Source organism: Erpetoichthys calabaricus, chromosome 14 (assembly GCF_900747795.2).
Source record: "Erpetoichthys calabaricus chromosome 14, fErpCal1.3, whole genome shotgun sequence".
NCBI classification, from domain to species: domain Eukaryota; kingdom Metazoa; phylum Chordata; class Cladistia; order Polypteriformes; family Polypteridae; genus Erpetoichthys; species Erpetoichthys calabaricus.
The window spans coordinates 448,681-472,625 of NC_041407.2; the positions used below are offsets into that span (position 1 = coordinate 448,681).

General features: G+C 47.8%; 1 protein-coding gene across 2 annotated transcripts in view; it reads right to left on the minus strand.

The window, feature by feature from the left end:
• The window catches only part of ca10a (carbonic anhydrase Xa), a 114,790-nt gene that overhangs the window by 60,034 nt on the left and 30,811 nt on the right, over positions 1 to 23,945 (minus strand). The window lies entirely within an intron of this gene.

Genomic DNA, 23,945 nt, shown 5'->3' on the forward strand with positions numbered 1-23,945 from the left:
AGACGGCTAGAGACCCCGGTCCTGATGGAGGAGAAGTGTGTTTAACGTTTGCAATGCGGCGTCTACTGGGACGTATTTGTAATACACATCTAGAAATGCAACAGATGGCACTGATTAACACTGCTATTTAGTAAATGAAAACTGATAAAGTCATTGTGACCTTACTTACACTCATTTATGGCTGTTGGTACCATGAGAAGCACCACACAAAGTGGTCACACCAGTGCACCAAGTCACGTGTGTGTGTGTGTGTGTGTGTGTGTGTGTGTGTGTGTGAACGCTTCATAGTTTTAAAGGGGGGCTTTCAGGCAGTTGAACGTGATAAGAGCTGTGACTGGGCCAATGAAAAAGGGTGAGGGAGATCCTGGAAATCAGCAGGTTGGTGGTCTTCCTCCTCCTCCTCCCGCCATTTGTCACACACAGAGGACTTCCAATGAGTCAAGTCAGAGTCTATTCATTTACACCATCAAAGCTCCTCCCTCCAAGTTGGACTGGCCACACCCATTAAAGACTCCACCCCCAATCTTAACATCACTTTATGGAGTGACCGGTGGACCACAGGCAGTGGGCTGTAGACTGCGGTCCTGGCTAAGTGGGGTCCTTCTCAAACGTCACTTGCAGGTGCACAGAACTCACTAGCTATCAATTTGTCTTCTCACATCCAGTAACTGCCACTGTGATTTTCATCTGCTTCCATCACAAGGAACCCCTCAGAGCAAATGCCCGCCAGCTACTGAAGCCTGAAGGACAAGATTTTACATAGCTGCTTCCTGGTAGAGTGGCAGACAAATGTACAACCTTTGTCTGCAGAATTTGAGCATATAAAGTAGGTCATCCGAAGGATACGTAAAGAGTCGGGGCATCTGTACGGTGCCAGCCAGGAAGAGCTGGGAGGACGTATACTGGGAGCAATCAGACTGGGGAGACATTGCTGCCCCTTGACCCTACAAAAGCGAGCACAGACACACTTCAGTGCTAAGACCTGCACAAACAGTGCCCCCTATCTGCAAGCAGGACCATGCCACTTTGTGGAGGTATGTCAAAACTTCTCACCGCTGGATAGACAACATGCCAGTAAAAAAAAAAAAAAAAAAAAAAAAAATCCTACTGGCAGCGTGGAGCTGGCACATCCTAAAGATCCGTGTACAGGGTGGGCGCTGTGATGGACTGGCGTCCCATCCAGGTTTGGCCTCTCACTTCAGAAGACAGATTCTCAGCTGAGTCCCAAGTGTGCCAGGGTGCCCCCTACAGACAGAGGAGTCCAACAGGAAGCTGGAGATAAATCAGGTCCTCTGTGGGGACACCGACTGCCACTGTCACCCACGGAGGTCATTGCCTTTGTCACGTCAAACCCTCGCCCCAAACAGCATTACAGTCATTTAAGCAGGAGAGGAGATTAAGTGAGGAAGTAAATCAAGATGATCTGTGATTTTGCTGGTGATGTCGATAAGCACCCTGAACTAACAGGAGCACCTCTCAGGGCTCGGACCACCGAGGCCAAGTCCCACACCCAAATGCCCATCAGTTGCTTTCAAAGAGGACATTAACAGGGCATCCGGTTGGCCCCTGCTAATCCCAGTGGTCCTATTAAAGCGTCAAGACTGGATTGTAATCCTCCTTTTATTTTGTGAGATGACTGCAGTCAAAAATAAAACCGATTTACCACATCAGGCACCAAGGTCTCCACCACGATATACAAACTAAAACATCAAGTGTAACCGGTGCCACCCCTGCAGATCGGACAACACGGGCACATTCAGTGGTCACCCGGTCAGGAAGCAGGCCAGAGCTGAAAAACCAGCAGCAAATGTCTAAAGGAGGAGGAGGAGAACCATAATGTGTGGTCTTGTATGAAACAAGGCAAACAACATTTACTAACAAAATATTCAAACATAAAACGCGCTGCTCCAAATTCAAAAGGAGTTTCCTAAAAGGCAAACCTACACACGACCCAGAAAGTCCACCCATGGGAGGGTGATACTTACAAGACCATCACTAGACAAATGGCTCCCACTGCCAGGGTGCTGCTTCAACTGTGGCCCCGCCTCCTGGGGCTCCACCCACAGCATCACATAGAAACTAAGTAGTAACACAAAGACTGGAGAAAGCAACAAAACAACATACAGACAAGTGCAAACCCTCACTGGGCACAAGCACTGCACGCGCCACTCCACGGACCGTCACGGCTTAAACTGGGTCTGCTTCACCTGGCACCTGCTGGTCTGCTAGGAATCGTTTTTTTGACTTTGGGTGGCTCTCTTAGTTTTGGCTCCTTGCCCAAGAGCGCCACCCAGGCTTCCTCATTCTGAGTTTCGGGATCTGCACCCATAGCACAGACGGCTGACTGCAAACATCAGTGCTGTGGAGATTTGTACCCAGGACTCTGTACAGACAGGCAGATTTAATAAAGCCTACTTAAAGCAGAAGAAATTAATAAAACAACATAAGAGGGTCTACTCGCCCCATTCAAGTACTTAACACGTTCTGGTGATCCGCCCTCATGAATGCAGCAAAATGAATAAATCCTGTAAACAAGTCACAAATTCCCCCAATGGCCTCCGTGACCAGAGTCCAGTTCTCAGTCATGGGAATGGCTGCACTGCGCCACCTGCTGGAATCCAACAAGTGCCACACTTGATTAGTCCACTGTAGCTATGCTGAATGGTGGGGGTGCCCATCACAGCCTTGAAGTGGTCGAATGGCAGAGCTGAACAGAACATGCTGGGGTGTCATGAACAGCCATGATCTGACGGGAGTGCCAGTGCTTCGATGTTCGTTTGTTTAACAGATGCAGTAATGAAAGCCCCCCACTTTTTAGATTTTAGTTTACTTCGGCTACACATCCAGTCTGCGAGGGTCTTCCAGGCAGATTGACTAATTGCTGTTAATTAGAGTGGGCCACACAAAGATAAGCATCTCAATTCAATTACAATCTCAAATTTAACAAAGAGAGTGTGCCCGGGTCCTCTGCTGGGGCTCAAAGGGCCCCTCCATCAATGTAACGGGGTCTTGGCTGTTGTCTCCTACACCCTGTACAGGTTACTTCACGATCACAACACATTTATACAGTGCCTCTGCCTTGTTCGAAACACTTCTGAGAGCGCTGCCAGTGGGTTAGAACTTCCCTGGACTGGACAGTAAGCACCCTCTATTTAAGGTTATATAGCGCCTTTCATTATGCAGCAGTTACATGGCCCTTTCACTGCCTACTATATAGTGCCTTTAATTTCTATTTATCTACTATATAGTGCTGAGGCAGCATTATAAAGAACTCCATTTCCCAGCTGCCCTGAGGATATTGCAGAGTGGATGTCTGAAATGGGTGCAGGGCCTGCTGGGGACAAGAAGGGCTGGCAGGAACTTCAAAGGGGGCCAGCTAAACAATGAAGTCCTGTTGTCTGTGTTCACTTGGGTGTCCGTGCGGACTGTTATATGTGTGTCGTGGAGCAGGGAGGGTTACCTGCGGGTTGGGACTCCTTTTCAGTGTTCTTCGTTTGATTTGCTGTATTTCGTGGCACTGTGTGCGAGTCAGGCCAAAGCCGGGTGTGTTCCTAGGACCCCCACCAAAACAAACCAATCCCAGTCCCTACGACTGTGTGAATCTGAGCAGCACTGGACCACTACAGTGCCCTTCACATCCATCTATTTCAGGTTGCTCTACTTACTCATCACGGTGATATGTCACTGGTAGGCAAGAACTTCAATGCCATCCGCATATGTCACAATAAGGACCCACCTAAAGCAATAAAACTTCAGTACAAGTGGATAGGAGGGTCCAAAGTGTCCAGAGCAGACAGACTCCACACGTGTCCACCCATCCATTTTCAGACCTGCTAGGCACACAGCGGACCTTTAGTAGCCAAGTATCACTCTGTCACAACGGTGTGTCACTTCAACTCCACCCAGTCTAAGCCGCTTTTCCTAAGCCCATCCATTGAATAGAACGTTGCACTTGAATGGGAGTTAACCAACTGCTTGACAGCCTTAACAGTAAAGGCTGAACATGAAGCCCCCGCCGGCTGTTTAAACGGCAGGTCATTTGAAGGTGGTCCTGTCCTCTCCTCTGCCATCTCCTCTTCCTTTATTCAAATGTCAAATACTTGGCCTGATGTGCCCGACAGCAGCTTCATCAGGACCACAATAGTGGTGGAATATCAACCTCCTTAATGACGCATATGACTACTCCGATTAAAGCTGTCCATGTGGCACGCAGCCATGTACGCTTGGCCGTCCTCCATGAAGCCATCGATTTCTGGTCACTGTGCTGCTCCACCCACACACGCCTGGTTTGCCCATCTTGCCAGTATGGACAGCTCCCCCACCACATCCCATCCTGCCCCCTTATTTCTCCCTGCTGCTATCCTTAGTGGCCCTTGTCACTGACTGTCCTCTTCATAGCTCCCTCTAGTGGCCACAATCATCTCCTCTCTCAAGTCACTCTACTGCTCCGTTTGGCACAATCCTGAGCGGCACAGCCCACCACATCCTAGGGCTTTTACACACACACACACACACACACACACACACACACACCACAGTCATGGAGGTCTGGTGCTCTGGATGGTGGTGGACAACTGGACGAGCCAAACGTCCTTCCAGTCAGAAGCAGGACCCCGGTCATTTGGGTGTTATTTTGATATTCTCCCTCTCCGGTGTATCTTGTCTATCCACTTGTTCCTCAGCGCTGTTGTCTTGTTTTGCTTTGCTAGTTGTCACAAGTTGCTCTTCATCCGTCTCGGAGACACAGCCCCATTAGCATCGTGTTTTAGGTCTCCGTCTCCATCACATCTCCAGTGTTCATTTAGTGTTTTCATGTCTCTTTCCCATCTCACCATCTTTGGCCCTTTTCAATCTGCCTGTCAATTGCTCTCCATTTTATTTTATACAGTGCCTTCCGCCTCCCTTCAAACTTCTATTAACAAAGGTGGTTCTCCAGATGGCACCTCTATGCATTTTGGTGTCTCTCATTTGTGTCGATGGCACTCTGAACCCGGGGCTCTACTAAAACCCCCCCCAAAGATGGGAGACATTCTATGCTCGTCCTTGTCCACTCGGTTTAGGGGTTCTCTCTTGGCGTGACTTTGCCCCATGATGAGCCGCCATCCTGCCTAGGGCTGCTTCCTGTCTTGTACCCAAAGTGCTTAACTCATCAACCATCTACAGACGTAAAACCCTGCGGTTCTTAGCAGTCACTAATGGGTGTGTGCGCCCGCCTGCCCGCTGGCCATCTCTGTCACATCTCTTCTCTGCCGTTTAGTGAGATGCAGGTGCTCATAAAAAAACAGCAAATAAAAGCTAAAGCAGACAACTCATTATTTGTGAACTTTAAATTACCATTTTCCAGCGGTTTTGCATATTATTCTAATTCGGCAGAAGGCCTGATGTGTGGAGAACTTCAGCACAAGACATCATTAAATGCCAGCAGCACAAAATGAATTTTCTTTCCTGGCTTGCAGAATCCCAGCAGATTTTGTCCCACCAGACTGTCGGCTCGGCTGCAGTGGATAACCAACGGAGTTTAATTTTGTTGAACGGCGAATATTCATTTAGCATAAATAGGTGAAGACTTTCTGCGGCGTTTTAAAACCCCGAAGGCAGGGGCAGACGGGTATTTAAATCAAGACCCGCACCCCCTGATGAGGCCCGATTAGTGCTGTTGGGGGGGAGAGGGGGGTGTCTTCAGGGCTGCCACTTCACCCCTGCCCTGCGTCTCTGTGGACTCCACTGCTCTATCTGTGGTGACGTGGGCCATGAGATAGCCTGGCACCATTCCAGGGTTGTCTCCTGCTTTGTGCCCAGAGCCCATCACAACCCCAAATTGCAGGTTTGAGAATGGCACAGCAGGGATGTTACGTGACAAAACCTAACCTGCAGGTCTCCGAGGACGCGGATGAGAAACGAGATGCCAAAGGAGAACCACCCAGGAGTGGTGTTGCTAAGAGCTGTGCCATCTTATGACCAGTTAACTGCCATCCACTTGACCCAGCTCAAGGTCCCTTATTTATCTTGGCAGCACTGGACCAAACTCTGGATTGGGTGGTGCCACTCACTCAAAATCAACAGATCTTCCATTTAATTTCAAATCAACTTCTGTTTGGAAAGATGGAGAAGCCATAGAGGCATGGGCATCCAAAGGCCTCCTCCTGGACTAATAATTATTAGAGACACAGCAGTAATATTCTGTTTTGGGGGCATCAGGTTGCCATTTCCCGCCTCACTACCAAAGCCACCAGTAAGCAGACACATGGAGAGGGGGAGGCAACTGCTGAGCCAATAAAGTTGATCCAGCAAGTGTCCGTTTGTTAAATGGTGTATTCCATATGTGAGGACACCTAGGGGAGGATAAAGGGAAATGCATCCAAAACAAAAGGTTGGTGAGGATGCCTCCAAGAGACTCATGGGAAGATCCAAGCTGGCAAAGGGGCAAAAGGCACTGAACGCAGACAAACTGTACAAATGGCAGGGCGACACCGCGTCACTGAGCGAACGACACTTAAATATGGAGGTGACAGCTTCATACGGAGGCAGCTAATCGATGATCTAAATGCTCTCTAGTCATCTGCACAATTCTTTGTACTCTTACCTCACTGCAAGGGCACTACCAGCTTGAAGCACCATGTGAAGGGGGTGCCAGTGTGCTCATGCTCATCGGGACCAATTACCAGGGTCTTCACAACGGGCCTCGGCACCCTAATGAGCCGCGTGAAGGTCAGCACGCCTGGCGGTTCGGCGACAGCACATGGTGGGTTTTCTTTTGCTTACATTTACAGGAGCGGAGAGGCTCTGCCAGCAGAGTGTGCCGCCTCATTAATTATTAACCAAACGGAGGATAATATTCTCAGCTGGGCGGCTAGAGACATCGGGCTGCTGTTCATTAGCTCACACCGATGGCCGGGCTCACGCTGACACCTTCTACCAGCTCACGTATTTGGAGGGAGGCAAACAAACAAACGTCTCATCAATGTCAGCCATGCCACCGGGCGCCTGGCAGTGACAGAAGAGCTACTAGCACTGGCACCACGGCCACGTTAGTGTAATAAGTGTGTGTGGCAAGTTACTCTGTGGGTGCTGGGTCTTCGTATGCTCAATCAGCGAGTAAATCACACCTACAGCACCCAAAGCGGGCATCTGTGCTGAAGTTGGCCTTCTCTGAAGTCACTTTAGGGCTGGCTGGCTGGCCAGTATAAACTTGAGTGCAGGTGGGCCATGGTGTCTCATTAAGGCTTCCTCACTCAAACTTTACATGGAAAGGAGTTTGATAAAATAAAAAAATAAGAGCACAGCAACAGCAGTTTTGCAGCAGCAGGTCAGCATTGGCCGAGGGCGCGGGTTCTACTCCTGGCAGGCACTTGGTGGCCTCGATCCACTCATTCTAAAATGGCAGCTGCATGCCTACTTCCTGGCAACCGTCATCAAGGGGCACTCTGCTTTACACGCCAACACCGGCTCGGCCTCATCTCCACGAGCCAAAATAAAGTGACAATAACATGCTTGTCTATCAAAAGGATGACGAGAACATCGACTCGACACGGACCTCTCAAACTTACCAGTCCACACATGCACACCGCCAAAAATTTAGTCCCTCAATATCATCGGGAATGAAAGCAGAACATCCTCCAGATGAGGGTCCTGGGAAGGGCTGAAGGAGAGGAGCGACAGGACGGCATGCCATGCAGGAAGGAATGCTCGTTTTGCATGATAGAGAAGTGTAAAAAGGCACTATATAAAAAAAAAAAAAAAGGACAGCAGGTGGTCTTTTGGACCCCCCTTAACCCCCCCTGCAGATTGTTGTTTTTTTTTTTTCCTCTCTCTCCCCAGTTTATCTGCAGTTGTTCTCATTTCGGTCCTCCTGGCCATCCAACTATCAGCAGACTCACAATATGATTAAATTACAGAGTGGGACGCTCCTTTATTACTAACTACTGCACTGGTTTATGCTCTATAAGCTTGTATTGATTTCGTTTTTATTACCACGTCATTGTCATTCTTGTCTAAAAGTTACAAGACAGATATCTCATAAAACACTTTGATCTCCATCCTCTGTATGGACACACAACTATATAAAACACAGATACGACAGCCGCTGGCCAGGACAAAGCCATGTGACAAGCTGGGTGGCAGGGTCTGCAGTCATCGCTGTGAGGTCACATCCCACCTGCAGTCCAGGAAAGGCACAAGAGGACAGATAGAACACCACCAACCAACACCACATCAGACTGCATTATGTAGTGCCAATCATATCAATCCAAAACACTAGAAAACCCATCAAAAGCACGGTATAAAACTCAAGAAAAGTCCACTCCGCACTCAAGAACTCCAGGTGAACTTTCTTTAAATGGGGCCCCTTCCATCATGGGGGTCTTTGGTGGTGTGGATGTCCACCATTGGACAGGTGAAGCAGCGGGCAGGGAGTGGGAGGTCAGGGCCAAACAGAATTCAGGCTTCACAATAAAGCCCAAGCAGCCCATTTACATGAGGGGGTCTCCTTTCGAGCACATTGGTTACACAACTTAATGATTTTGGGACCAACACATATGCCTTAAATTGGATTGGTAAGGGCGGCTGTTGATCCTCAGAGTGAGCTCGCCCGGGGCAAGTCCATCACGTGGGGTGGGCAGCACCTGGCTAGGTTTTGATTGTCTGCAGGCTGGCAGCGCCTCATGGAGGTTCATGGTCGGCATGCTGGCTGCGGCCCTCATTAATGGCGATGACTAAAGGCGGCTAATTGAATTATGTATGAAGCGTGTCCGATTAAATAATATTTCACCTCCTGAAACAGAATTCGCTCCACTTGCTTGTCCTCTACGGTGAGCGTAGCTGTGCCCTTGAACGGCATCAGGCCCAGTCACAGAGTGTCGCCTCATTTCTAGGGAGCTTCGACACGGGCCATTCATTCGTCACTCTCTCGTTAACATTTCATTTGCTCTGCCATCCCAACTGTCAGTCAAAGGACCCCTACACCCTCACTCAGCCTTGGCTAGCTGCATCCTTCCCACTGGTCCACCTTCTCCACCCTCCAGTCAGTCAGCAGAGACGACCATTTGATTATTTTTGAAGAGGACCGACTGGCCAGGGCACAATGACGTTTCTGAGAGAGTTGTTCAAAGTGATGCGACAAGTCTTCAGTTTATAACAACTGCCCACTGAGTGGGCCCAGAGGATCACCTCCGTTGCTTTACCAAGTTAGGTATTCTGCACTCCGGTCAGGCCCGTGCCAAAATTTAGAACTAGCATGACACTCCCATGCTGAAAAGTCAGGGGCCAAGCACAGACCCTCAAGCAAAGAGTTTCTCTCAAATCGAGATGGGATTGAAGGGCTCTGCTCAGTCAAGTGTGCCAGTCTGGGAAGCTCACAATGCTCAGGGGTCAGGAGAGCACTAGTGATATCCCCCACATATCAATCCTAAGACACACTCATGAGGCCCTGCCTGGTTTGGCAATTGAGGACAACAGCTAACAGAAGATGAGCTCAGTACAGCTGTGGCACCTGCGGGTACAAAAAAAACACGCCTCGAGTGTGGAGAGCGGAGAGAAAAGTAAAGGGAGCAAGTGAAGCCAGAGCAAAGCCCCCCACCCTTCACGCTCCATCAGGACGTTGACAAAGTGTATGGAGGGTGTGCCCCCGGATTATCATCCCATTTAGTCATGGCATTCCTGGTCTTCATCCAGCCAACTGTCACAGAGCTCAGTCGATCACAACAGTCAGAGTGCCATGGAGCCCATTCTACAGTTAGAGTCGCCATGTTTAACCACCAAAACCAAAAAAGAGATTAGAAGAACAGTGCCATGCCAAGGCTGAAGGCCAGCATGGTGTCAGGATGTACCAGCATTTCAGCTCTGGGCTCAAATGTAGCACTCGGTGTGCCACTTGAGCATGTGGACAAAAAGCCATGAAGACACCCCAGGTTAATAGGGAGCTCCAATGTGGCACAGGGTTTGGGACTGTGCCCTGCAATGCCCAGTCCGTGTGCTGTGGCTGAGTGACCATAAAGATGGTCTGAGAAGGGTCAGTAAATGTTGCTTGTCCAAGATTGCAGATGACCATAGAAGGCCTTAAATGAGCTGCTAAACCAACACTCCCAGAGAGGCACCAGGCACTGTACACATCTGTGTGCACCCAGCGCGGGAGCCCGCCAACCCAAGACTTGAAAGCACTGAAGTGCCATCAAGAGCATTGTCAAGTGCACCAACTACAATACAGTGCACTTCACAGCAGTGTATCTAGGGCTTGGATGGGACAGACACTAGGAGATGGACAGACATGAAAGGCACTATACAGCTCTGTCGAGCTACTGCAGTGATAATCTGAATCGCACGCTTCTTTCATTTTTAGAGCACCTTTCAGGTCATTAAACAAACAGCTTTATGGCAGGTGGACATGGAACGGCTGGATATGCCAGCCAACTGTCGCCTTCCTGGGCATCATTACAGCCTACATGTATGTGGGTGTGTCCATGCAAATCGGGGGGGGGGGGTTCTCTTTCAGAGGAGACGAGAACAGAAATGGCATTCCTCGTTCACCTCCACTCTGCTTCAGCAACATCCTCCAAGCCATCAGCACACATCGCTAATCAAGTAAAAGGAGATCAGCTGGTGTTTGGTAGAAGTGGTCTTCCTGATGGTCACAAGACTGGGGCTCTGAGGGGACTCGATGCTTTATGGGGTATCCTAGACAGTCAGCCCCCCCCCCCATAACATACTTGACCTCTAATTGGAGGTTACTTTGGGCAGTGTGGGCTGCCTGTGTGCACGTGTTACAGAGTTGTGTGGTACAGAATGGCATCTTGTGCTGACCAGACAGGCTCTGATGGAAACAAAACCCATTCAGGACTTTCCCTACACACTCTTGTGTTTTCATTGCAGCTCATGTGGAGTCAGTGGTGGCAAGCATGGCACACTCTGTGGGGAGGAGGAGGAGTAGTAAAATCTGGCTGGGATTTGAACCCGAGGTCTGGAGGCTGCAGCGCTGTGCCATCCATCCCCCGTGTCCATGGCTTCCTACTCATTGATATTTTCCAGCAGCCTGCCGTATGTTTCATTTCCTAGTGGGCTGAATTAGGAGATTCGATTTGGCCATCATCTACAGCAAACGGCTTCGATCTGGAGAGTTTTTTTGTATTCCGTGTTGGATCTCCAAGTTCTTATTTTTTTCTCACACAATCCTTGAATGACTAATGCCAAGCGGATTACATGCGTGTTTCAGTGGCAGTCTGCCTGCACACATATGGATCAGCTGCTTCTCAGATTGCCTCCGGTCCTAATTTAATGAATCCTTTGGTGGATTGCATTTTGCAGAGTTCTCGGCTTTCCAGCTCTACAGTGCCCTTCCATCCCCCTGTGCGGCATCTTGGCAGAGCAGCACACCCAGCGCCAGGTACAAAGACGGCACGTCAAAGGTTATGTACGGAGCTCTTGCCAGAGGCGAGATTGTCAAACTTCGGTTCTCTGCGAGTCTTTCCTTTGTGCCAAGTGTGCTCAATATCTCTGTTTTGGCAAGTACCCAGTCCGACCTCTCCGTGCCCATGGACTTCTGTGCTTTTCTGGTATGAAACAAGCAACAACCTGATGGAGTGAAATTTAAATGAAGTGAACTGCACACCGATGGAGAAACAAAAAAATTGAGACAATACAGTGAGTCGACATCACAGTTACGGCACGGGGTGTGACATTGACGAGTATCGGGTAGAAAACCAGTCACGTCAGCACTAAGAAATGGGCAACATGCCCAACTTGTGCCTAGCTGATCCCTGGCTGCTGCCTGCTCAGCACTTCCAATGTTGGTGAAAAAGTCTTCAACTTACAGTCACCCAAAGGAGATGGGCACGCGTGTGCGTGCGTGCGACAGTCACCAGTGCTCCGTTCACAGACATGCAGACTTTACAAAAACAAAAGTGGTGGACACCAGAAAAGAGACAGTGCTATCTTAATACTCTCTGACAACAAGCAGATGGTACAGAGGTTGGTACATCCAGCCGCAGGAGTCAGCATGCACCCCTGGTGGCAGACACCTCCTTTTACATGGAAGTGAAAGCCTTGCTGTGCTCGGGGAGACAGGTTTAAAAAGAGAACCCATCAGGCTACCTGTGTACGCTGTAAAGTGCACCGCCACCATACGGGTCTGGCTGCCAAATTCTGAGGGGTGCAACAAGGGGTCTGCAGCCAACCTCAGGGGTCGAGCCTCACCAGAAGGACAAGTGTCCAGTCAGCAGACCCAACACGCCAATGATGGGCTTTAGCTGAAACACCTTTGGGTTTCTTTGCCACTTCTTAGCAGTTGTGTTCAGTGACATCTCAGCATTCCGGGCTGGTGGGGCAGTGCCACCCATCCAGCAGAGGGCACTGTTATGGTAAAGGCAGTAAATTCATCTCAATAACTAAAAGTCAAATTCAAAATGTTTACAGAAAACTCATCTCACTCGTCGTAATCCGTTTTTTCTGTGATGTGCTCAACAGAATTTCTTACTGAGGAGAATCTCCTTCTGGAGTGTGTCGAGTGTAAGTGGTGCCTGGTGCCGCTAGCCCGTTCCCCGGTTCCATTGTGCCCTCTGCATTCTCTTCATACCTTGCTTCAGGTGTGCGCACTTTTCAGTTCCACCCTTTTGGAAGCAACCCATTGATTGATGCAATTCAAAGGGCGTGTGAACTGGCACACCAGGCTGCTTTGAGGAGGTCCTTAGCATTGTTATGAATTACCTTGGTGGTCCTGCACAACATGCCTTGGCACTTTCTCCATGAAGAAAAACTTCCTGTCCTTTGGTGGTCGGATTGTTTGACAAGATGCTGATGTGGACATTTTACCTTCACTGGTGCTGGTAGACCAACGTATAGCCAACCACAATGTCTCCCCATCACTCCCTCATGTCAAGATTACCGAAGGCCATCTCTTTCTCCACCAGTGCATTCTTCCAGGACTCCCATTTGCCTCCAATGACCTTTGCTCTGCACATTCACACCACAAGTGGGCACGGACCCAGGCCAATGGATTGAAGCAGAGGAACAGACCTTCACCATGTCACTCTGTATGCCTTCTCAGGGGGGCTCTGCCCCTCCGGACAGGCCACCTCTACCACAAGCTTCTTGTTTAAATCACAAACCGTTATGTTTTTAACTAGATTGCCAGTTTGGAATTTTGTGTGTGTTGTCATCTCTTTGGCTGCCCTGTTTGCTACCTGAGGTGCGACATCCATCACATGACATCACATTGCCAGTATCCTAGCACTGATCATTTTTTAAACTGCCGCCCTGTGGTTTTTCTAACTTTTTTGTCCCACCTTTAATTTCTACTTTCCTTTGATTTTTATATCCAGTTTGCTTTCTCCTTGTGTTTTCATCTCTTTTCCTTTGCCTACTGTCCATTTTGGCTAAAATGACCTTTAGGACAGCCTGGCCATCTCCTAGCTGAAGTTCAGACCTCCTCCCTAATGGACCACCAGCCAGACATGATCTTGATCTTGCTGTGACTGTCACCTGTCTGTGTGGAGGTCACAGCAGGGCCTAATGGACACCACACCTTGAAAGCCCATCCTCTATCAGTTCTGCAGCACTGGGCGCTCTCAGATGTTGGCGTGCTTGCGACTGGATGTGCTTATTTCTTATTTGTTGTCAGCTCTCAGTAACGACTGTTTGCTCAAATGAAAAGCGTCAAATGTGAGAAATTTGGTGACCTAGATTTGGAATCCTGATAATGTATTCTTTTTTCCTTTTTGAGTTATTTTTAAACAAGCAACTCACCAGCAGCTGTTTTACCCGGACAGTTGAAAATGGAGCAGTGCATTGTGGGTCCACAAAAATAACTTCAGTCTTGAAAAATCCTCCAAGGGAAAAAAGTTACAGAAGAGGAAAAAACAAACTGAAGACAAAGAAGAAAGTGGCAAACTGAAAACTGGGCCTGGGCGGGCTGTATGGAAAAGATGACCATCACTACCAGAGTGCCCAGCTGGTGAGAGAATGCCAGGGCAATGACAGAAACACATGCCAAAGGCATCCTGAAGCAGCGAGGATCACGGATACGGAGTGTGGCAAATAGCCACCTGGCCTCTGCGTCAACCACTAAGGGGCAGTCCTCATCTTTTATGTATTTGATCCAGCAAAGAGGAGAAGAATATAAGGGGTACTGAAATATAGACAGACAGATTACCATTGACAATACCCAGCAGACTCATCTACACAAGGGCATAAGAAATGTGAAAAACCGTTCAGTTCATCAAGCCCATTGGTTTAGCCAACAGGTCAGCCAGATCCAACTCCACGTCTCGGTAGTTTGACCCACAGTGCCAGGACTCCGTTTAAAGAGTTCTTCCCCTTAATGTCCACTGATGGCCTCAAGTACACGATTCACCCAGAAAGTAAGTAAACACCTGAATGAGTTCCTCTGCGCGAGTCTGTCACAGCTGGACGTGTCCTTAAATCCACCACACGACGGAGGTCACAGAAGGGGCGGAGGGTGAGGATCAGTCAACTACTCTCCACATCGTGATACTTATGAACACATCCAGGTGGCAGTAATAGAGTAAGTCCTGCCACTTTGAAGCCAACTTTATGTTGGTGGGAGGCTTCTTCACCCAGTAGGTGGTCATGGGCAGTGACAAAAAAAACCCGATAGCAAATTAACCCTGGAGGCTGCAGGGGACACTCAGACACGCCACCCTATGATTTATCTTTGGACTGCAGAAGGAAACCAAGTGTGAACCCTGCAACAACAGGACAGCTCAGCTCTGTGCCCAGGATAGCGTCACACCACAGCCCTTCAAAGACATGGCTGACATTACCAGCCTTACAGGAGAGGGGGGCGGAGGGGGGGGATTGGCAGCCTGGCATCTTGAGATCTCATTACTGTTGAAGCTAAAGATGTTGTGCAAATCATTTTGGCACCATGACCAGCAGTCCCTTTGTGAAACGTGCCACATCATCTATTGCTGGCACCCTCTTTACTGGTAATGAACGTATCAGACTGAAAAGGAAGGTGATCCAAGGCCAGCAGTTTGTGTTTACACTCTGGCCTCTCGACTAACTTCATTGCACTTAATGAGCAGCCAAGCACACTTTTACCAACCCAGCTTGACGCTCGGCGCCAGCAGATTCCTCCTGCCACATTTCGGTTTAAAGACTCTTATTTTCTGATCAGGTTAATTGCCCCATTAAGCCCCCCTGCTTAACGCCGAGGCTGATCCTGGAGTGTGTGCAGCGGCTCGTTCAATTTGTTCTTTCACCTTCTCTGCACCACTTTGCCGGAGCTCGGGTGCGGCGGCCTATGCACTGAAACACTCCTGACTGATGGGCATTGTTTTCTAATTGTCCTTGATCGCATTCCCACTGATACAGGCATTCATGCATTTATTAAAGATAAATTATAGCATTAGAATAAATTTATACTAATGAAGTCACAACAGCTCCCAGATTTAATGACCTTGGCAACAGCGAACGGCTGCCACTCTGACAACTTCCAACAAAATGGCTTGTGACAACTAAATTATAAGTTGGGCTCTGTGATATCTGAAACATGCCAGTGACAAACGCCAAGACCTGACAGCAACGTGACGTTCAGGAAGAGCAGAACTGTCACTCGGTTCAGTGTTAGAACGGGGAGACAGAAAAAAACAAACTAGCAACATCTGCGGTGTGAGCCTACCTTAATTACGCTTGGCCTTGGGTTCAAGGCACAGACACTTTCAGTGAAATACAACAATTACGGAGGGCACTTCCCAGAAATCAGCCTGCCTGCCTGCCAGCACATGATCTGGGGCAGCGACACCAAGAACAACTTGTGTTTGGATACCGAAAAGGCAGACATGTCCTTCATGAGTGGAGTGCGAGTCTTTGATGCCAGTCTATCTGCTCCGACACAGAAGGCTACATTAGTTCAAACGTGTGAAGCGGACCACCAAGAGAGTGACTGCACTGCACCGAGGTCCTCAAAAGACTTAGACAGGACCTTGGCACATGCCATCACTTGCTGAGCACGGCCTGTGGGTCACATCCCCATGACACCACGGTGCAGCACTTGCAGAACGACAGAGGATGACCACCCACCCAATAACCCAAAATGAAGAAATCAAACTATGAAGAGCACACGGCCAGATGCTGCACCTTCCAGCCCTCCATTTTCTAAGCCACATGTGCCATTCAGTGTCACTGGAGGAATATCGAGGACAAACATACAGGAATACATTTTGTTAAACATTATAAAGAAACTAACAGCAAGCTATGTCAGCATAAACAATGAAATGATCCATGAAATGTGTGTGTGTGTTCTTTTCTCCTATTTCTATATGATAGTCTGTAAATATTCATAGTGGATTACATCAAGAACTGAACGCATTGTTAAAAGCCAACCACAAGCTCACGTTGCTCCTCCATTTCTCCGATACACTCCATGCCATTCTTCTCCAATTTCTCTTGGGCCTGTTTCCAGATTACATGTACAGGTACCTCGGACCCTCAGTCTTCTCTCCATACTGGTGCTCAGGGGTGCGTAGGTGCAGCCCAACTTTTCAGGTCTACCAAGGGGCTTGAAGTTAAGAGTCCCTTTAAATGAGCCATTGGTTTGGTTTCTCTTTTTGTTGAGATGTGATTTCAGGGGTGCCTGGACTGGAACATCTCGCTGCACCACCATGAAACACATTCCGTTACTTACCAACTGGGCAACATTTACAAGTTTTTGAATTTACTTTTGCATTTCTGCTTTCAGTACGGAGATCTCTTAATCAGGTCCTTGTTTGGTTGTCCTATATGACAGTATGTTGGTAGATCTTCATTGAATGGGACTTCTATGTCTCTACACCGGTGACATTTTGTCCTGACTCGTCAAACACTCTCATGTGGCTCCAGTGATCTTTACTCTGCTGTGCCCCCGCCCCCCCCGTACATTCACACATCACACTGCTCAATAGCTTCTGCACACAACCTTCCCAGTCACAGTGGCCCTCGTCAATGCAGCTCTTTAGGGCTCGGCCATCCATCCATCTCTCTCACACACGCATAAGACCCTTGTATGGCCGCACCAGAATTTTCACTCCCAGCACTCCCTTGGATGTTTCACGGTCTACATGTGCTGGTCCATTAGCTTCCAAGGTGATTAAGAATGACTAGGAGTTGTCTCTGGGAAGGACGCCGTTTCTCGAGGAATAAAGCAAAATCAATGGTGTCAATAACAGAAAACATTAACAGTGCGTTTTTGTGGAGAAACACCATTAATCAGGCGGCAGCAGCTCTCCGTGATTTACTTGCTGATCTTTGCTTTCGTGTGGAACTCATCACTCTCGACTCGGTTTATTAATTTATTCCTTGCCGGGGAAAAAAAAAAAAAAAAAAAAAAAAGTCCTCCTGAATTATTGTGGTTCCAAACACAAAATGACTGCAGTGGTTTTGTCGAGCAAGGACCGCAGCCATCAGTGCGTCGATCCACCTCAGATAGCGCAGGGCCCACCGATGATCCATGGACAGCGTGAGAAGGGCATTAATGGACTCCGCCACATCAGGTTGAGTGCAGACCCTGAGTGGATGGCGTGTATTCCACACAGCACATGGGATATTGATCATCAGAGCGGTTTTGATTATTTTTAAACCAAAGTGACAACAATCCAGTAAAGCTTTCAGCATCAGAGGATTAAACCAGAGCTGTGTGTGATGGCGCTAAGTATTAAAGCAGTGTGGCATATTAACTTTTAATAGCTTGTAATTCCCAGTCCCCTTTATAAAATTCAGACCCTAATCTTCTTAAATGGGTTATGCACAGTGAACACGAGGCATGCTTGGATTTATTTCTCTTAATAAGAGCAACATAGCAGAAGATATAATCAAAGGCTACCAGAAAATTATTTTGGACACGGTAATTTAGCCATCATTAAGTGAAAAATCAACGAGACCCAAGTGTGAAGAGCGCCGAGAAAGAACAAACACTCATCCACGTCAGAATGTGGCCTAGAAAGGCACACTGAACTCCTAAGAATTTGTTACTGGGAATCATTTCATTGCGTGTTTTATGAGCCAAACTGCAGAACATAAAACTTTGTCAGGCCCTTTTAGCCCAACTCAGGACCATGGAGGTCCACGGCTGTGCCAGCTGCAAGTCCACAGATGGCCCACTCTCACCAGCGTCAGGGACAACTGGACTGATGTGAGGAAGTAAAACCAAAGCAAGGGCACACACTGTAGGCAGGTGGCACTCGATAAGGGGACACCACCACTAACCACCTCAGCACTGCGCTGGCCCAGGCCATGAGACTGAAACGAAACAAAGAAATGAGCTGGCGATGGTTTGATCACTTCGAGGGAATGACATCATAATGCAGGATGAAATCGAATAATCTGCTGGCTTCCCTTAAACACACATTTCCAGCGGGATTCACAAGAACGTTTACATAGTTGTGCACATCGGCGAGGTGCGGTTTGTAACGTGCGTCTCCGACATAATGGTGGGTCTAGTGGCCGACCTAGCGCTGCACATTGTGATATGACGCACTTCACTGTGTCTACTGGGAGTCTTACGAGGGCTGATTCAGTAGAACACGGGGGCAGGCGGGTAGCACAGTCACCAATAGGGCTCAGTTTCCATTCCCAGACTGTGCCCACATACCAGTCATGTCTCTCCTGCCCCACCAGAACAGCTTGTTGCATTGCCATTTAGACCATGTGCTCAAGAGCATCTCAGTGGCGAGGATGGCATCATCCTTCCAGTAAATTAACCATTTTTGCTTACAACTACTAAATGGTCTTTACCTGCTGGGAACCCAGCCCTCTCATGTCGTGCACTCTACTTGACAGCCATTTACCAAAGATTCATCCGACTGACCATCGACAGGTCTGGCTTAGTCCAACTTTAGGGATGTGAGGAAGCAGAGCTGACCCAGGGAGGACAAGGCACAAAACACAGGGATCAATTCTGGAAGTGGCACCAGTCACAATTCCAAGACGCCAGTTAAGCTAACCTACAAGATGGGGAGAGACAGGAGGACAAACAGAGGAGCCCCTAAAGAAAAGCCAGACAGCCACACGCAAGAGAATGCCAGGACAATGCCTACGGGTAGATTTGAAGCCAGGACTGAGATGCTGAGGCAGCACTGGCGGCCACAGTGGCTCTGGTGACACGAAAAAGGTGGCAAGATGGCTCATGGCATGAATTCCAGTGTGAACATCCTGAGGTAGATCTTCGTGGCAGTGCTCAGTGATGTTCTAAACACTGGATAGCATAATGAACCCATGTGAGAAGATGAGACCTTGGTGACAATGTGCGCAGTGGAGTGTACCACCCCAGTGTCAATACAAGACAGACCCACCAGGACCACAGTCTCCCCACAGAAAATGTGGATCAAGTTCTCTGTACAAACAGCGGCCAGGACAGGAGTTGAACTCGGCTCTGCAGTCACGTTCACCCGACGGAGAGAGCACATCACGTCTCCATTGTCCCAGATACCAATGTTCATTTAAAGCTGGGGTACAATCAGCCTTCCAGGGGAGAACATTCAGAGGATTTAGGCCGAGTTGTGGCTCGGAGGCTAGGGATCTGCACTGGCAATCAGAAGGTTGCCGTTTCGAATCCCATAAATGCCAAAAAGAGACTCTGCTCTGTTGGGCCCTTGAGCAAGGCCCTTAGCCTGCAATTGCGGAGCACTTTGAGGAGTGAGAAAGCGCTATATAAATGCAAAGAATTATTATTCTTATTATCTCAACCCCAGTGCCACCACTAGGCCCACACCATCAGCCCCCAGCAGTCACCTTCTTGGATGGCACCTTACTCCAAGCAGCCCAATGTCTTATTTTTTCCTTACAATGTTATCACTGGAAAACACAGAGCCCATTCATATTAAACACCACATCCATTTGGCTGCCCGGACTTACCTATAATAAATGTTTCATCTGAGCCCCGATGATTTTTCACATATCATTTACTCCTTAAGCAACCTTTCCTCTCTATTACGCGGCACAATAATAGAATTTCTGCTCATTTGTCATCGTCGCAGATAAGATGAGCTTAGACATTCTAATTCTAGGATGAATGGCCTGGGCTTCGTTCTCCTTCATAAATAAAAAGCTTCTGACATTTTAATTTCTGACCTAAAACAATTTACTGACCAGACAGGTTCATTTTACTGTGCAGCACTGAGTACATTAAAGGAAGGAAATGCATTCTGTGCAGGTAATAATGGTTTCAATAACACGTGTGGTGACATTATGTAAAGCAGGCAGGTGCCATAGTCATAATGTGGCACACGAAGCCATAAAAATGTGTGCCGCCCACTTGTGAACTCGTGCCAGCAGGAAGGGTTCCAAGAAAGTAAAGCCATCAATAGGGCTGATCTTCACTCATCAGTGGCACACAATGCCACAGGGGTGTGGCTACAGGCGGGCAGTGCCCCACCAAAATAACTAGCAATATGGTCTAGCTTACTTGCCATTCATTTGCTCTCCCTACACACCTAAGATGTCTGCCCCAGCAAATTAACCTTCTGAACCCTGCTCACCCAACTTGAGGGTCCCAGGTGAAATGTGCCATTGTTAAGTGTAAAGCTACGAAGTGAGTCATCACTTGACAGATGAGGCCCATGAAGTGCTAATCCACACTTGTCACAGGAAGAGGACAATCGTCTGGGAAGTTAAAGATACAGCAGATCATTGAGGGCAGAGGTCACTGCTTAGTGTAAATACCAAGTTACCACGGCCATGTTTACTTACGGGTATCGATGCCAACAACCCAAGTATTATGATCCAATCTAACAGTGGAGGATTTGCATTTTGAAGTCCTGGATTTCAGAAGCCAGTGATCCATGATAAGCCATCGAGCATAAGAAAGCATTAAGAGCAGGCTGGGTGACCTCTTTCACACAGCAGCAGTGGTCTGTAACCCCAGCCACATGGACTTGAGGGCCTGAATTTGCCATGCTGAGGTCACTTGCCTAGACCTTCCTTTAGGCTGAACAATCTATCGCTGATAATTCCCTGACAACTGTGGGCAGCTTTGGAGCCACTCCCTGCGGACCTTACTGGCACAGCATGAGGCCCACTGGTTTTCCCTAAGTGCATAATTGAAGAATGGACCGAGGGGATGTGGACACGCTTTTCAGCAGACAGGACCATGACCTTGCTGACTAGCGCATTGAGTTTTACCAGTAACAGCAACTCTCTCCTACTGTCAACAGAGACACTTGATCATCTTTAAAAAAGTTTATTAATTTAGGTCAATAAAAGATAAATCCATCCAGATGCTTATCCGGTGAGCTAAAAATCGCTTCTGCAGAGACGCGGCATGTGCTCGCCAGGCTGTTCACCTCAGAGGAGCAGTGGCCAAGAAAGGTCCAATAATCCTGGCTCCTGCAGAGAGGCAGGTACTGAAAAGGCAAAACCTGCACACCTCCTGGTGAAGCACCTCCGTTTGGTCTAAATAACACACAGCGGGACCACCAGGATAAGAGCTTAGCATCTGCAAGGGGCACAGGGAGGGATGAAAGATAAAAAACAACAACAAAAATCCCAAACTGGATAAAAGGGGACTCTGCTGTTAGCCTGTGTAGCACCCTCAGATCATTAATGAAAGTCACTATATTATATACATACACACACACACTTGTATATATTATATTTCATATGTAGATTACTGTATTATTATTGACTTGCACCAAGCTCATCTTTTACACTGTGCCTTTGTCCTCTAGCGGTCTCCTGATCTGTTGGTTATATAGCGCCCTTCCTGTATATTAGGCCCCATCCCTGTTGGCTCAGCATATAGAAAACCAGGATGAGGATAAACAACAGTTAAAATAAAAAACACAAAACAAATAAATCAAGGAAAACCAGCAAAATAATGCAACCCGAGAGGAGACAACAGAGATGAGGGGCGGCACCCCTGTGATTAGTTTAGTGGACATTGTCAGGGTCACCGTTCTGGACGTGCCCGATGCCTTGTTGTCACCTAGACCCTCTAGTAGTTAGTAACGCGAGGTGGGTCAGAAGCAGGTGAGGAGGCAGACAGTTTCTTGGTGTAAAAAAAAGTGCACGATGTACAGTAAACAGAGACAAGGGCAGAGTCTTCATAAATACATAGGGTCATTAAAAACTGGAATGACAGTCTAATGTGCTCAAAGTTAAAAAGCCAACACCACCAAAGATGTCCAGACTACCAAGTCCTGCCTCCAGAGTAACACGACGAGTGTTCAATTTGCAAGCGCAGCCCCATCACCGATACTGCAAGCGCACAGTACTAGTACTAGTACTCTGTGTGCACAGCTGATGTCAAATGGCGCGCTCAGGATGGAACTGAAACTACTCTGGTGGAAGTAGTGCACCTGGGGTAGGAAGGGGCGGAGTGCAGAGACCTCAAAATCTACATAAAATACTTATTTCCAATTTATGTTTAAAGTTTGCTACACAGACTTAATGTATTTCTTATAAAAATAGCCTAGTTAATGTTACGCCACTTTTTTTAATTGGATGATGTGAAAAATAAATGTGTCAACACTAGGAGACGTACAAAATAATATAAATCAGGCTGGCGTGGGGGGAGTTACAGTAGCTGTGGTGCAGCAGGTGTGGATGCAGACATCATGGCCGAGAGATAAAAAGAACAGGAGAAAAGTAAAGGAGCAAATGCACATCAGACGAGGTGGAGGAGAGCGACGACTCCAAGTGTGTGTGTGTGTGTGTGTGTATATATAATAAAAAGCGTGTGGCAGTGGGACAACTAAACACCAAGATTTCCAAGTGAAATGCTAACCTGTGCACACCAGAGTCCATGTAAACAGCTTTGGCTTCACATATTTATTAGGCTGAAGATGCAATTCAACACTAACTGGGCTGTGCTGCGGTCATCACTGCCCCATTCTGCTCCTGAGCAGTCACCACGAGCTCCTGTCACTCCTCAGAGGGTGGGATGTACAAGTGAAGGTCAAGGACACACCTAGAGGAGCCACTGGTAAATCACAGAAAAGGTCTCAGAGAACTGGGGACAGCGAGGGCTGACTGATGTCCCTAAGTGAGGGGTGTGAATGTGAAGTGAAGGGCATGGCAGAGAATATATATATATATATATATATATATATATATATATATATATATATATATATATATATATAAAAAAAAAAAAAAGTTCCACATGCCATGGAAGACTGTGGCAGCAGCACACAAGGAAGTTGATGGATGTCAGCTAACATCACATGAGGAAGCAAGGCAGAGACACCATGTTTGGCAATGCATCAAGATACTAGCACCAGTGATTACAAAGGATCAGTCAAAACACACACACTATGAAGATATTCTGTCATATAGTCCGGCACCTCAAGGAGAGGTTTAACTGCAAAATCAAGATCAAAAATCAAAAGCAGAAACAAACCAACATTTATAAACTACCAATTATGTTCAGTGGGCAAAGTGCTAAACCACACCTGTTGAGAAGTAATGACGATGACAACTACTACTCCAAAAACGGTGAGATGTACAAGCCCACCCACCCTTGCAGAACCAAACAATGGAGGCTGCACCTGCACACATCTGAGCAAAGGTACGGAGAGGACACCGAGGGTCCAAGAGCAACACGCAAACAGACACAAAGAAAGTGTCTCACACTCCAAACACTGCACAGAAGACATCACTGAGAACACTGGACCATGGCTGCTGATTGGAGTTTGCCATCAACATCAACACATTCAGCTACTGACTGCTCATTTCATTTTAAAGCCATTAGTGAAAACTGTAACCTATGAAATGTCCAGTAATGTCTAAACTTACAGCATCTGCATTTAAGTTTGTGATGTTCATTAAAAACAGAAATAAATTAAACAGGAAGAACCCCACTCACCATCACAGACAATGTACGAGCCCCCGTTGAGCATCAATTGTCATTCCAAGGCCAATTACAGCTCATCATCACACCTGACAGACCCCGAGACATTAAATAAATCCATTAGTAAACGCTGGGACGACTCCCAGCTGCCACCCCCTGCCACTGCCACCAGCAG